Raw genomic sequence first — 15,020 nt, forward strand, 5'->3', positions numbered from 1 at the left:
ATAAAAAAGGCAGAATGTCTGATACCACTATGATATTGGGCAACATTAGATTTGTCAGTGGTGCCTAACGAAGGGTGCACAGACTTTGTAACTACATTTTGACTACTATTTCTAGCAAAGTCTTCTGCACTTGCTAGTTTCCTCGTGGCATCGACAAAGAGCGTGGCCTGGGGATCATATTGCATGCTGGGTAGCCTTAAAACAGCCTGTGTGATGATAGATGAAACAGTACTTCTCTCCTGGGACAGACAGTGTCCTCAATGACTATGAAAAATGCTGGAAGGGCTGCATTAGGCAGCAACGTGACAATATCCACTTTTAGCAAAAGACGCTTTATTGTGCTGCCACAACCCTTCTGTTCACAGAGTTGAACATTTTGATTTGGCACAGAAATGTAAAAACTGTTCATCCAAAGTTAACAAAAACCCTAACACACATGTATTCAGTATTATTTATTTATGTATTTATGTATTCATTGATTTATTCATTCATTCATTTTTACATTTTTTTAGTTTTATTTTTTTACTTTTAATTTTTTTTAATTTTTAGTTCCTTATTTATTTATTTATTTATTTATTTATTCATTTGTCATCTTAGTAGATAAATATTGGTTATGAACCACAACAGATGATACAGATGGCCCAATTGTATGCTGTTACATTGCATTTTTTTGTGTGTGGAATTGACGGTTTCTATAATTGTGACATGATAGTGGCAGCATTAAGAGGTGGATTAAGTCGAGTTAGTCTCCACCGAAAGTGCAGATGCACGGCCCTCCACTAATCAAAAGTATCCACTTCTAAAGCCATTTGGAGAGTCTATCAAAACCTAATCTGCTTTACATGGCATTTTTCTTTATACTTTGTAAGATTCCTATCGCTGTGAAATCCTAATAGGCTATTAAAACATAAATAAATCCATGACTTTGTGCATATTCGTCAAGGTGTGACCCGGCCGGTGCGAGTTGACCTTGGAGGCCTATCCCACACAAGCACCTGACTGTGGCCGTTGCCACTCCGCTTTCTCCACAGATCAATAAGCTCAGATCCTACCCCGGCCTCTCAAGCTTTATAGTGGATCGATAACCGGCATTTTCTTCTTGGATGCAAAGTTACATTAAATCTTAAATCAGAAAACATCACCGGCGCTGAGAGCAGGCTGCAATTATCCAGCAAGGCTGCCGGCCGACTTTGCAGTCCCCACAACGTCTCCCTTAAAGTACAAGCAATCGCTGACAGCGTGATTACAGTCTTTGTAATAGGAAATTACTGTAAAGGCTGAGGGGACTTAAAAATGTGAGAATTAGCCTGCTTATCAGAAATAGGCGACCGGACAAGATGGTTGTTTACATATTCACAAGAATAACGATGTAAAGCCAAGCAAACGGGATTTTATTTGTTTTATAGTGAATCCCTTATTAATCCCTTATTAACATGTATTATGAGAGAAGTCTTTGCGTCTTTGTGGTTGTGAATCATGCTAGTATATTGTCTGGATTTGCACATCAAGACAGCGGATCATTTCACAGCTGGGAAGCTGCAACAGAAAGATTAAATATTCAGCTTGTCCCTTTCATGTGGGAGAAGTTCCAAGCTCCAAGACAAGGTGCTTGCAGCATGGTCTCCATAAATATCTCACTTTATTTTCCTGCGCTCATCTAAATTTAGACGAGTGACATCAGAGTTGAATAAGCACGAGGGAAGTGAATGAAAATCTGGCTGACTAATGACAAGACCTAAAATCCTCCAGATCCACCTCAGGCTCACATCCTAGTGATGGATTTGCACAATTAATAATCACCACAGCGAATGCTGAAGGTTCAGCTATGCATTGAACTAAATCATTGGGTGGATTGAGACTGCTTTTGTATGTATTTCAGTAGAACTATTGTCTGACCTTGTTGTTTGATGGTGTTCTGTGAGCTTTTTCTAAAATATGTCCCTTGGTGCAATAAAGATTGAAAAACACTGCTGTAAATATTATGCCATAAATCCAACTCCCTGTAAAGTGAAAATAAAAGTCTTGTAATTTCGACACACTCGAGAAAAGAATGTTGTTAACAACCCTGCCAAATCTGAAAGTATATAAATTAGTATACAAATTAAAGCTTTGGAATTGTTCCAATCAAGCTTTTCTCCACACACTAAAATGCTGCAGGCATGTCCACTGGGTGCACTGAAACCAAGCCTCAAATGTCAACTGTCAATCAAATATCACTTCCGCGAGCTGGAAACATGGATGCTACTTATCCGCTTAAAGCCTCCGGTGGTTGGAATAGTATATCCCACTGAGTTGTCGCCGGGCTTTTTCATAGCGCAACAATGAGGCACTCTACTCTTGTGGATTTTCTTCCCAATGTGCTCACATTTACAGCCAACAATCATACGGTCTAAGACAGCATATTATCTGGAGGGAAAATGCTTTTATGGGGTTAGCTAGCTAGCTATATGATATGGAATTTTTTAGGCTGATTCAAATATTTGATAGAACAAAATTCCAATAACCGATTAATTGGACGAATAATTACAAAATACCTATAATGAATGAAATAACTTATTGCTTTGGGCCCTTAAAGCAGTTTAAATGTCGTTATCTTTGCTTTACATAGTAATGTGTTCAATAATCACCCAATTTTTGTCAATTACAAAAAAAATTAAATCAGTTCTTTGCTCTGGTTCTTACATCAGTTTGCACATGTTTTACACATTATCTTCAAATTTTTACAGTGTATTTAGGAACAAACTTCCAAATTCACTTGACCGGTTGTCATACTAAAGTACTGAAAACAAATTAAACAAATTTGAATGTTTATTAAAAAAGAAAAATCTCTAGAACAAATCTCATTAAAAATCAAATGGTAAAGGTTTTGTGATGTCAGAAGTTTGACCCCGCAACAATTCCATGATTTGCTGCAGCAAAAGTTCAAACTAATCAATCAGGAACGCGTTGTGTTTGACCCAAGGCAAGATTGTACAATCACTGCTTTTTCACCGGGACACAAATTTATAACCTCAGTGCATTGAGGAATTTATTTTTTATTTTTTCCTTCGGCCTGATTCTGCCAAGTCCACTGTGTGGGAACACGAGTGGAAGCACTCACAAACGTATCCAAGAAATGGAATGACAAAAAATGGTGACGAGTGTCATCACCATCAACCCTGACAGACGAGTGGGAGTCGAATGCTGCATGAGGCCTTCCTGCCAGGCTGCAAGTGCGGGAAGAGGAGCAGTCTAATTGGCGTCAAAACCTCCTCGGGAATATTTACACTGAGTCTCCCTGCACCCAGCTCCCGGGATTTATGTTATTGGCAGAGTAGGGGTTGGGTTAGAACAGGCTTGGTTAAGTGTCACCCGCTTCGATTTGCCGACCTTATTTTTTTACATGTAGGCGACTTGAAATGCAGATTCATGGCAAATGTGTTATGTCTTGGGCCAGACTCAAAACACATATCACCATCTGGCATTCAAAAATTCATTTTGTTCAAAAAATACATACAGGCATATTGCTTCATTTGTTATCAATAGGTAATTTTGTATTATTTTTGTTAGTGAGTTATCAAGTTTTGATACAATAAAATGCTGAGCCAATTTTGTTTTCTAGTATGAGCACTATGAAAATTAATAAATGAAGAAATTGATTTTGAATGGTTTGTGTGTCTATTTGCAGATTTCCCCCCTCATTGTGCCAAGTTATCAAAATGGATATTGTTGATAATTGACAGTAAAATAATTGCGTGTTTTGTTTTTGTTTCACTTAAGGAGTTGAATACTTTTACTGTTACTTTTTTACACAGATAACTGTACTTCTAGTTCCATATTGAACGTGAGCATGTTTGCTATGTAGGACTCAGTACAAGAACTGTATAAAAAAATCTGCTTTTACAAACACAATAACGCTCATCTTTATGACACTGGTGGAATATTCGATAGAACTCATACATTGGATGTGATTATTTCCCTACATTGTTGCATGCACAAACACATCGACACTGGCAGGTGTCACTCTGTAGTGCTGACTTCAGCAGTCCTCAACTGAGTGTGCTTGTCCATTTGTTTGGCACCCAATGTGCTCCCTCAGCTCGCTCCACTGGCGCCAGCACTGAGTTACTGCCACCGACACACACTCATCGACATCCTCAGACACCAGCATTCACCGTTAGTTATCACTCTAAGCATCCTGGAAGTCATCCTGGAACTATTCAGCAGTACTCCACTCTGCACTGCAGCCTCGGTAATAAATTAAACTTTGATACCACATATATATATATATATATATATATATATATATATATATATATATATATATATATATATATATATATATATGGTATATTGTTTTAACCATGTCTATGCCTTGGCTCAATAAAGGTTGGGAGACACTGGTCCTATATATATATATATATATATATATATATATATATATATATATATATATATATATATATATATATATATGATATATGACGATACCCTGCACGGACACGTTGAAGCCCTGATATATATGTGTATATATATATATATATATATATATATATATATATATATATATATATATATATAAAAAACTTTTTCCTCACCCCCCGTGGGTGGTATCTTTTTCCCTTCAAGCTCGGGTCCTCTACCAGAGGCCTGGGAGCTTGAGGGTTCTACGCAGTATCTTTGCAGTTCCTAGTACTGCACTTTTCTGGACTGAGATGTCAGATGTTTTTCCTGGGATCTGTTTGAGCCACTCCTCCAGTTTGGGGGTTACTGCCCCTAGTGCTCCAATGACCACAGGTACCACTGAAGTCTTAACTCTCCAGGTCTTCTCCAGCTCTTCTCTGAGCCCTTGATATTTCTCAAGTTTCTCATGTTCCTTTTTCCTAATGTTAACATCATTTGGGATGGCTATGTCAACCACAACGGCTTTCCTCTGCTCTTTGTCCACCACCACAATGTCCGGTTGGTTCGCCATTACCATTCTGTCTGTCTGGATCTGGAAGTCCCAGAGGATCTTGGCTTGGTCATTCTCTACCACCTTTGGAGGTGTTTCCCACTTGGATCTTGGGACTTCCAGTCCATACTCTGCACAGATGTTCCTGTACACTATTCCAGCTACTTGGTTATGGCGCTCCATGTATGCTTTACCTGCCAGCATCTTACACCCTGCAGTTATGTGCTGGATTGTCTCAGGACCTTCTTTGCACAATCTACACCTGGGGTCTTGTCTGGTGTGGTAGATTTGGGCCTCTATTGCTCTGGTGCTCAAGGCCTGTTCTTGTGCAGCCAGGATCAGTGCCTCTGTGCTGTCCTTCAGACCAGCTCTTTCTAGCCATTGGTAGGATTTCTGGATATCAGCTACTTCAGCTATGTTTCGGTGGTACATCCCATGTAGGGGCTTGTCCTCCCATGATGGTCCCTCCAGCACCTCATCTTCCTTTGATGCCCATTGTCTGAGACATTCACTGAGCACGTCATCCGTTGGGGCCTTATCCCTGATGTACTTATGGATCTTGGACGTTTCATCTTGGATAGTGGCTCTCACGCTCGCTAGTCCTCGGCCTCCTTCTTTACGGCTAGTGTACAGTCTCAGGGTGCTGGACTTGGGATGGAACCCTCCATGCATGGTTAGGAGCTTCCGTGTCTTGATATCTGTGGTCTGTATATCTTGCCAATGGCAAGCCACTTGCACACGTGACCATCAAATGTGGTATATATATATATATATATATATATATATATATATATATATATATACTGAAGTCCACTTATGGGTCCAATAGTGTAGCATCTCCAGTATGTGTGACTGTGTGTAGTTGTAAAGGCAAGTAGAAAGCTCCTAATGAGACAGAATGTCCCATGGGGGTGGGTGGAAGTTCATTGCACTCACCTACAAAATCCTGTGGGACAAAGAGTCCACAGTGCGTTGAAAAAAAGAATGTGATGTCACACAGGTGTATTTGAGGCTCTGGTGTCCTCAACTTTTTTTTTCTTTTTTTTAATGCCTCCACTCTGCAGCTGTGGCAAGGCTCATTTACTATACAACCAAAGTGTCTTGGACTTGTCATTTTCTTCCTCATTACCCTATCCCTTCTCCCAAGAACTGCTCTGGAGACTATCACCTTTCAGGGCTGCTCCTGATCACTGGGAAGAGCATCTCTCCGAGCAGGAAGGCAGGAGTTATAAATCAAAGGTGGAGTATATTGCAGAGGGTAAAAAATAGCTTTACACTAAGCTGTAAATTGGCAAAATCATAATGATACCAAACAACAAACGCAGGAACAGTTGTGGTGTCATTGGAGAGTGAACAAGGACGTGCAAACTTTGATTTGAATTTAACATCACAGTTAAATGCAACATTTATCGCCAAACTCAGCTGTTTGATACTTATATAATCAACAATGTAACGTGACCTATAAATGCATATCCTACCTTTAGGCAAGACAAATAGCTTCAGGTACTTTCCTTCTTTGGAACATTCTTAGAGTGCAGAAAAATAAAGCCTCACTTTTAGCGTTTTGCTCTTTAACAAGAGCACTGGGAAAACCTGACTCCGGCAAAATCATTACTACACAACATAGTACTATGTGCAAATAATGTAAGCATCATTAAAATGATTGCAGCTTTGCTAGAATGGAGGACGGAGGGGGCGTTACAGCAATGTCGATATACAACATCTCGAGGTTGACACATAACATTAACAGTTTTATTTGAGATTCGTATATTCACGGTCTCAGGTGTTTTTCAAACAACATAAGATAAAGACAAATGATCGATTTTTCTTTTTTTTTTTAAGGTAAATGCAAAGGACATTGTTTTTTAATAATCGGCCAATTAATCGGCTATCGGAATTTTATTTTGGCAAATATTAGAATCTACATCTGCCCCGCAGTATCCACATCCGTTGGACCTTAATTGTTCTATATACTCCCCCAAATTTTTTACGAGTAAACATGGCACAAAACAAGGTATTTTTATTCCAGCTATTTTTTTCTCGCAAAAAAACCCCAAACAAACAGTATAGTAGGCATGTAAGAATCCCTTGAAATTGCCTGTGGAGTGACAGATTAAAGCTGCCGGAGATTAGATGTTGTACACAGATGGTGTTCATGCCCGTCTGACCTGCTAACATTGCTATGACTACCAAGCGTGTGCTAAACAAGTCACGAGCATGCTGCCCTCTCCTGTGCCGTTGCGTTTCTTCCCTGCTACTCTCATTAGATGCCCTCTTGACCTCTGGATTTATCCCCCTGATTTATCTTGACATCACATTCCTTGTGTCTCTGTGGTGGTTTTACCTCAGACCACTTTTGAGTTTTTCAAAAATTAATGAGTCCAATAATTATTCCAGTGGGTCCCTTGTTGTGTATAATGGATTATACTGGAATGTAAACATACCAACCTACCCAAGTGAACAATTTCTCTCTTTTTCATAGATTTTAGTGAGACTCGCCACTAAGAGCTGAGGCTCGTTTTGAAAATTAGTAATTCACCAATTTCCATATGAGCACCAAAATCTTCCGCATGAAGCCTCGGAACGACCTAAAATTGGGTTTCACCAAAACATCTGCTGGTATGGCATCCAGGCCAGGCCTTTCCCTGGATTTGTGGAGTTTGGTGTTTTTGTCATGTGTGGTAATAGCAGGCCTTCCGAGTATGAGGAGAACAACACAAAGCCAAACACGTTGTCATCTTCCCACAGTGTTGACTCGCTCGCCTGCTCATTAATCCCCATCGGCCCATGTCACCGCTCGGCACGAGGGGCCAGATTACTCCCATTTCTGGCGTCCGACTCTCATTTAGCCCATACTTCACACCGTTATTCAACCATTCAGCCATAAAGCAAATGGTATTTATCTCAAAGGCCAGAACACCTCAGGCAGCAAACTAGGAAGCCAGGAGAAGGGGAAATAATTAATACGAGTGTGAAAGTAGAAAGTGACTTCTTTTGGAAGTATAAGCCTGTCATCAGTCATCCAAGAACACAAGAAACGGCTGAAATGAGCTGGAGAGGGATTTGACACAGATGTCTGACATTCCCATCTAATCCTTCACCACAACTGGAAACGCCTGGATGGAATGAACTTGATTGCCATGGCAACACACAAAAAAATAATCCCGCCGACCCCCAAAAGCTGAGGTGATTGAGTTTGATTTGGATTTCAAATCACTGGCCGGCTGCCATATAGTGCCTCAACGAGGAAGCTGATAATTAGTCAACATCATGGGCAGGGCCCGCGGTCCATTATCATCCACAGCCATGAAATTCTTTTCCTACGGCTGCCCAAGCCTCTTATGGAGCAGGAGCAAAGCTTAGCCTCACGTGTAACGCTGATTCCATCTGTTCTCATCTCCATAGCTCAGCCTCTCTGCCTGTCATTTGTTTTAATGCCACACAAACAATTCCATTTTACCAGAGGACATTAACATCTGGCTTGAAAAGTGTGCATTCCAAGACAAGCCAAGGTCAAAGCAAGTTCCCAGGATAATCTGGATGGTGCAGACCTCTTTGTGTCAACAAAGAACCAGACGGTTCATGATCTGACTTCTGGATGGCATTTGGTGTCACCTTAATAATTTCTGACATACTTTGCATCACGCCTGTGCTCACATGATCCAGTACTGACAGATGATTTGATTTACTTCTTCCTTCAAACAACCCCACCGTGTTTGTAAAAGACATAAAAATGTGGAACTTCAATCTCCATTCATATTTCAAATTAGGGAGTTACTCAGCCTGTTTTCTCAAATAGTTTCTGTCCATCTAAAATCTCGACCCCCACAAAAATTAAATTTGTCTTTCAAATAAAATACACTTCCCTTTTCCCAAGACATTGCTAATTATTTGTTCACATGCACACATTTAAAAGGACGTGATCAATTAAATCAAAATTAAAATTAAATCAATTTCCGCATGATCAATTAAATTAATTATCTATTTCGATATTATGCATGTGTTCTATTACGTTAACGTACATTTTTCATATAATTGTGGGTCAAGTAATTGGTAATTGGTTATATGACTTGGGTCACGCCTCCACCTGACGTATTTCGTCACCATCTTTCAGCTACGGATACCCAAAGGAGACTAATTTAGCGAACGTAGTCCATCAATGTGCATACACTAAAAATGCACAGCACTTGCTTTGTCACTTGAATGAATTCTAGAAGTCGTTTGTAATGACATTTTGATTGTACTGCTGCCAAAGTAATTTGTAGTAGGCTTGCAAGGGGCGGTCTCTCTGTGGCACAGTTGTGCGCGTGCTTGGAACTTGGGTCGTTGCATTCTCTTAGTTCAACACTAGATGGCAAGTTCATTTTAGACATTGGAATTGTATGAATAACAGTATTTTAACTCTATGGCTAACCAAAACAGAAGCACCGACCGTTCCATATAAACAGTCACTCAAAAGAATTCAAGTGTGGAATAAATTAGTTGCAACACAGAATGAAAGATGATCTTCACTAAAGAGGCGTCTTTAAAGTTTAGCAAAACAGCATATTGGTTTTTTTTCCGCTCAGTCATTCCACTTCAGCATATTGGTTTTTTTTCCGCTCAGTCATTCCACTTCTCCATATTAGTCCTTTTTTATAGTTTTAAAACTCCACTTTCACATGACATAAACTAGTGCACTAGTTTATTATTCATTTATTCATTAAAACATTACTAATAATGTCCACAGTATTTAATAATGTCTATGATTAATAAAAAAAAATGCATATGTAGAAAATGCCCCTTCTACGAGCAGCTGACTGAATAAACATCAATAGATGATCCGAAATTTACGGGGAGCGAACAATATCGCACGGAACTGCCCACTGAATGGGAATTAGGCACACAAACAGCACATCAAAGCATACATGACTGCTTGTGTTGTGCGCATAGATTACTTTCATGTGCACACACGGCATGCCACAATAATCCTGCTAGTGCAATAAAGGTTTGGACGCCCAATGAATGCACACAATTTTGGAATCTGTGAAGCATGTGATGCTATGTCTCACCATACTAAAATAATCTCTGATTTCTCACTCAGTGAGGTCTCGGACTCTGCTATTGTTCCTTGTTGTGGATGCTACATCATACTTTCAAATATAAATAATACAAATTTAAAATTTTGAAGAGCGGAGCAGTAGGAATAAATTGCACAGTGCAGTTGCTTTGAGATTTGTACACCACAGAACGAGTGTACGCAATAAACAGACAATGAAAATAAAAATAATCATAAGAAATGAATAAGGCAACGATTTAAATAATGGAGTTTTAAAATTTAAGCCAGTTTCTGGGTTCAGAGAGAATACAAAAACAAGATGCAAATCCTCTTCAAAAGGCAGGCTTGATTGGCTGCCAAAGATTTCATTTTTTAATTAAGATTGGTTATCACATGATAAACACTTAAATCTTTCTGTGGGTTCACTATGAACTTTTGTGGGCCTCTCAGATAATTTGATCTCAGGGCCATGGGAGCAAGACTTCACATTTTTTTGCATTTGAGTGCTCTGCTCCCTCATCAGGTTCAATAATGGACCACAGTGAAGGGAAGTGGTATCATGTTTCAAGTCTTTTATGTCAGGAGAGGACTGGCTAGACACATACACAGCCTGACTTATGACCAGCGGGAAAAGTTGGTGAAGAGAGAAACAGACAAAAACTAACAACAAGCACTCAGAGAGGTGGAGATGCAAAATGCAAAGAGGAGGCAGCTGTCTCCGAGGTGTGTGTGCGTCCCATATTTAGTTTGCCTAATGCACATCTTCCAACTCAAACAGCTGCTGGAGCATTTGCATAGCAAAACACTTGAGCACTGTTGTTGTTTCCTGCAGACGACGCCGGTCGATTCCACGCAACAGGGAGGCTTCTGCTGGCTCAAGTGTAGTTTAGCCGTACAAGAGGGTGAAGGCCCGCCTCTCAGTCCTGCGGTTATTTTTTTCTTAGCGTGAGTTACCTAAATGTAGCCGCACGACAACGAGGTGGGGCGTCACATCACCCTGAGTGCTGCAGCTGCGCAAGACGCCAGGAAATTGCTTGCGTCCCATGTGAGCATGTGAGTGGGACACAGCAAGCCGGAAGGGGTCATTAATGGAGTTAGTCTATCCCATGATGGGAAGGGATTGCAGAAAAGTAATCATTTGTTATTTACAGTAGCTTCTTTGATAGACTGCAAAGAGACGCATGTAGTTAAAAAAAAGCTTCATATTTTAATATTTAAACCATTGGGTAAAAAATAACCCAATTTGTGTCAAAAAAGGAATGACCCTTTTGACCCAAATTTGGGTTATTTTTTACTGTTTTTTTTATGTACACACACACACACACACACACACACACACACACACACAAAATGCGAACCCATTAATTGGGTAGCCATTTCTCGATAGTTTTAACTCATCAGTATGGGTAGTTTTAAAAATCTTGACTGACGTCCTGGGTCAAATTCTCAACCCAGCATTGACTTGGTCCCTCTTGGACTCAGGGCTGGGTTAGCGGTTTCACCTAATTTGGGTTACTTTTAACCCGCCAGTTTTGAAAGTGTGAATGTCTTGAACATTCTGGGCCCGAACTAAAGGTTGCCATTAGAAGTTCCTGCAAACGTAGGTAGGGGAGCAACATAACCCAGAAGAAGGAAAGGAGGTTGTTTCATTTATTTATCAAATGTAAAATATTTATAGGACTCAATCTACTGGCAGAGGACAACTAAGCAGGGCAAACTGTGGGTGGAAGAATAGCAAAGTTGCTTTATGGGTAGCTGTTTTAAAACAAAAAAAAGCATGTGGTGGAGAGCCTGCCTGCTGCTCTGCATACATTTTGGTCGTGAATTACATTTGCCGAGCTTTGAGGGAGTTGAAACTGAGTAGGTCAGCACACCGGGAGCCACTAATGCAGGGGTGTCCAAACTTTTTGCGAGGGCCAGATTTGATAAAGTGAAGGGGCCCGGGGGCCAATACTTTTTTCAGACATTTTTTAACTACAGAAATTTCATGCAAATACTTACTGTTATGAAACAAATTTCATTGTCCCAATTGTCTTTATTTTTTTAAATGACAAATGTTGGATTTTGTCCACAATTTAGGGAGCGCGCTATCTGCGCCTCACGGCAAAAGCCATTGCCAATCACCTGTTATCCAATTTACTCACTGCATGCTCGTTTGATTTCTTCAGATTTAGGAAAATGCTAAGACACTGAAGCAGAAATTAGACTTACACAGGTTGGTTGAGTTCAATCACAATTCTTGTTCAGAAAGCTCTGTTTTCAGGAAAGTACAATACAGCGCTGGGCCTTTCAAGAGCGGAAAGTCTCCATTCAGAAAAGGCAACGTTCAAGGTTCTTTGCTCAGCTTATATATTCAGTTGCACATGCCGGTGTAGGCCGAGTTTGATGGGTGATGAGCCTTTGGGGTGGGGCAAGTTCGAGGTCACCAAAATCATTGATACCACCAGGGTCCCTCTGTTGGCACACCACGTCCCTCTGTGGAGCCGCTTCAAGTCCTTCTGTGGGGCTGCCAATGAGTGAGAAAAATTAATATAGATAAAATTCATACCCAGACATTTGTAAAAGATGGAGAGTGGAAAGGCAATTGGCCTAGACGACATTCCAGTGACAGCATGGAACTATCAAGGAGAGATAGCAGGGGAGATTCTTAAAAAGCGAGAAGATTCCTGGAAAGGTGCTGACTCCTATTCTTTATTTCAGGCCACGGCGATGCGCAGAACTGTAGTAGCTACAGAGGTGCTATGTTGATTAAGCAAAGCATGAAGTTATGGGAAAGAATGTTAGAAGCGAGGCTTGGAAAACTCTACTGGCCAAAATAATGGAGAGTGTTTTGCAGAGATGAAGATGTTGCAGGACATGCAGATGGTTGGTGTGACAGGACGGAAAGATATGGAAACGATTGCATAAATAATCCACCTGTTCCTAATTCGTTTCTAGTCTGTATGTTATTGTTCCAATTTTTTGCATTTAATACTCTCCCACCTATTTGATCCTATTTTGTAAAGGTCTACAAATTATTATAAGCTATTTTAAAACTCTCCACACTTGTTACCAGGCTTTGGTTCCATTTCACGATGTTGTCTCCCATTAACTTCATTTCTGCCGAGCTACTTCTTCTCCTCCATCTAGCATGTTGAAGACTTAAAAGCCATCAAATCTGAAAACACTTAAAATCTCACAATTTTTCCCCCCTCCCCCTTTTGACACATTCTAAAAAATGTGTCACAAAATAACCAAATATAAGCCACTCAGGCAGATGTGAACAACTTTAAAAACACAAATTCTGCCTTTCATTCATATCTGAAGAGTCATATAACATTGAACAAACTGTATAAAATAATTTAATTTACAAGAGTTTAAAATTATTTTTGCCTCATGAACATTTTAAACAGGAGTTATAAGTAATGCAAAGTTGTCTGTTATTATTAAAACTTAAAACAAGTGAATTTTGCTCTTGTCATTTACAATATTTTTCAGAAAGTAATAGTTTGTGTCACGTCTACAGGTTCAGAAATTCAACAGTATTAACATGGCCACTTCGTAATATTTAATATTAAGTAATTTTTACTTTTGATTTACTTTTGACTCACAGCCCCACGTGATGAATCGCTGTTGAGATGCCAGTTCAGCTTGGAGCTGCTTCACTTTATCAGCGCGGTCACTCCCTGTTAGCTTGTCGTATGTGTTAGCATGTTTAGTCTGATGGTGTCTATTTAGGTTGAATTCCTTAAACAAGACAACAGTCTTTTTACGAATTAGACAAACACAATTGCCTTGATTTTCAGTGAAGAAGTATTGTAATTCCCATTTCTTTTGAAAGCGACGGCCCTCAATGTCAACTTTCCTCGTTTTCTTTGCAGTCGCCATGGCAGAAATGAGCGGAGAGGGCTGGTGCTGACACCTTTTGGTAATAGGAGGAATTACAGTTTCAACTTTCATGTTTTTTTTTTTTTTAATTCAGTTTGACAGTGCAGGTGGGCCATGAATAATACATTATAAGACCGAAGCTGTGGGCCGTATGAAATATGACCGGGAGCCGGATTTGGCCCGCGGGCCGGACTTTGGACATTTGTGACTAATGCATCGTTATGGAGTCGTCGACTGACACTGGGAGTGGGACACCTCGGCCGCATAAAAGGAGTCTGTCTGTATGTTTAGACACGAGAAACCTGCAGACGTTCCAGTTGAGCCAGTTTAGCAAGAGCGTTGTGTTTTCCCTCAAACGACAACTCCTTGACGCATCCCTTTACAAAGTTCATCACAGGGCTTTGATGCACCTTATTTGGTGTTAATCCGCACCAAACTGCTGTGTGAGGATTACACGTTTTGACTGACGTCGCATTCAAATTAAACTCCCGAAAAAGACATCGCCTCTGACGCACATCTACCCATACGAAAGACAGATGATCAAAGACAAAAGGGTGGATAGGAACTGTGGGGGGGAGCAATGCAGCGAGAGATCACATTCAGTGACTTAGCAGCGCTCTCTGAACATGGCGCTATTTTAAATAAAACATGAAAGCAGCAGAAGAAGGCACTTCTCCGGATGCTGTGACTTGTGACAAAACATGATATTGTGAGAGACCACACCCAGCTCGAAGCGACCCCTGGGAGGACTCTACCCTCCCCTTCAAGTGGACTCTAAGTGGAAGAAGCGGCAGTCGACCACAATTTGCTCCGAGATACTCATCTATTTGTTGTATGCGACAACTATGTTTCCCGTACATAATAATGGAAATCTAATCAAGGGTCTGAGTGTCATACAAGTGTGAAAATGAAAAACCCTATAGATTGAATTCAGAGATCCGTTTCTAAATGTTTGAAGGTTTGCTAAATTGTTTGAATCAGAGATGCAAGTGCTTTGTTTCTAGAGAAAAGAATGATCAAGATAATCAGGTATTAACTGTTTTATTTAGATTGCTGAATGCTGCTAGCTACAAACGGGTTTAGCTGTTCATTTGACCGCGTCTGTGCCGCATTATGTAAGTGTCGTCGTTGTTTGCTGATGTAAAGGAGCAGCACAAAGAGCGCCAACACCTTCCAAATGGC

Source organism: Syngnathus floridae, chromosome 1 (genome assembly GCF_059516105.1).
Source record: "Syngnathus floridae isolate MCC-2025c chromosome 1, RoL_Sflo_1.0, whole genome shotgun sequence".
In the NCBI taxonomy this organism is placed as follows: Eukaryota; Metazoa; Chordata; class Actinopteri; order Syngnathiformes; family Syngnathidae; genus Syngnathus; species Syngnathus floridae.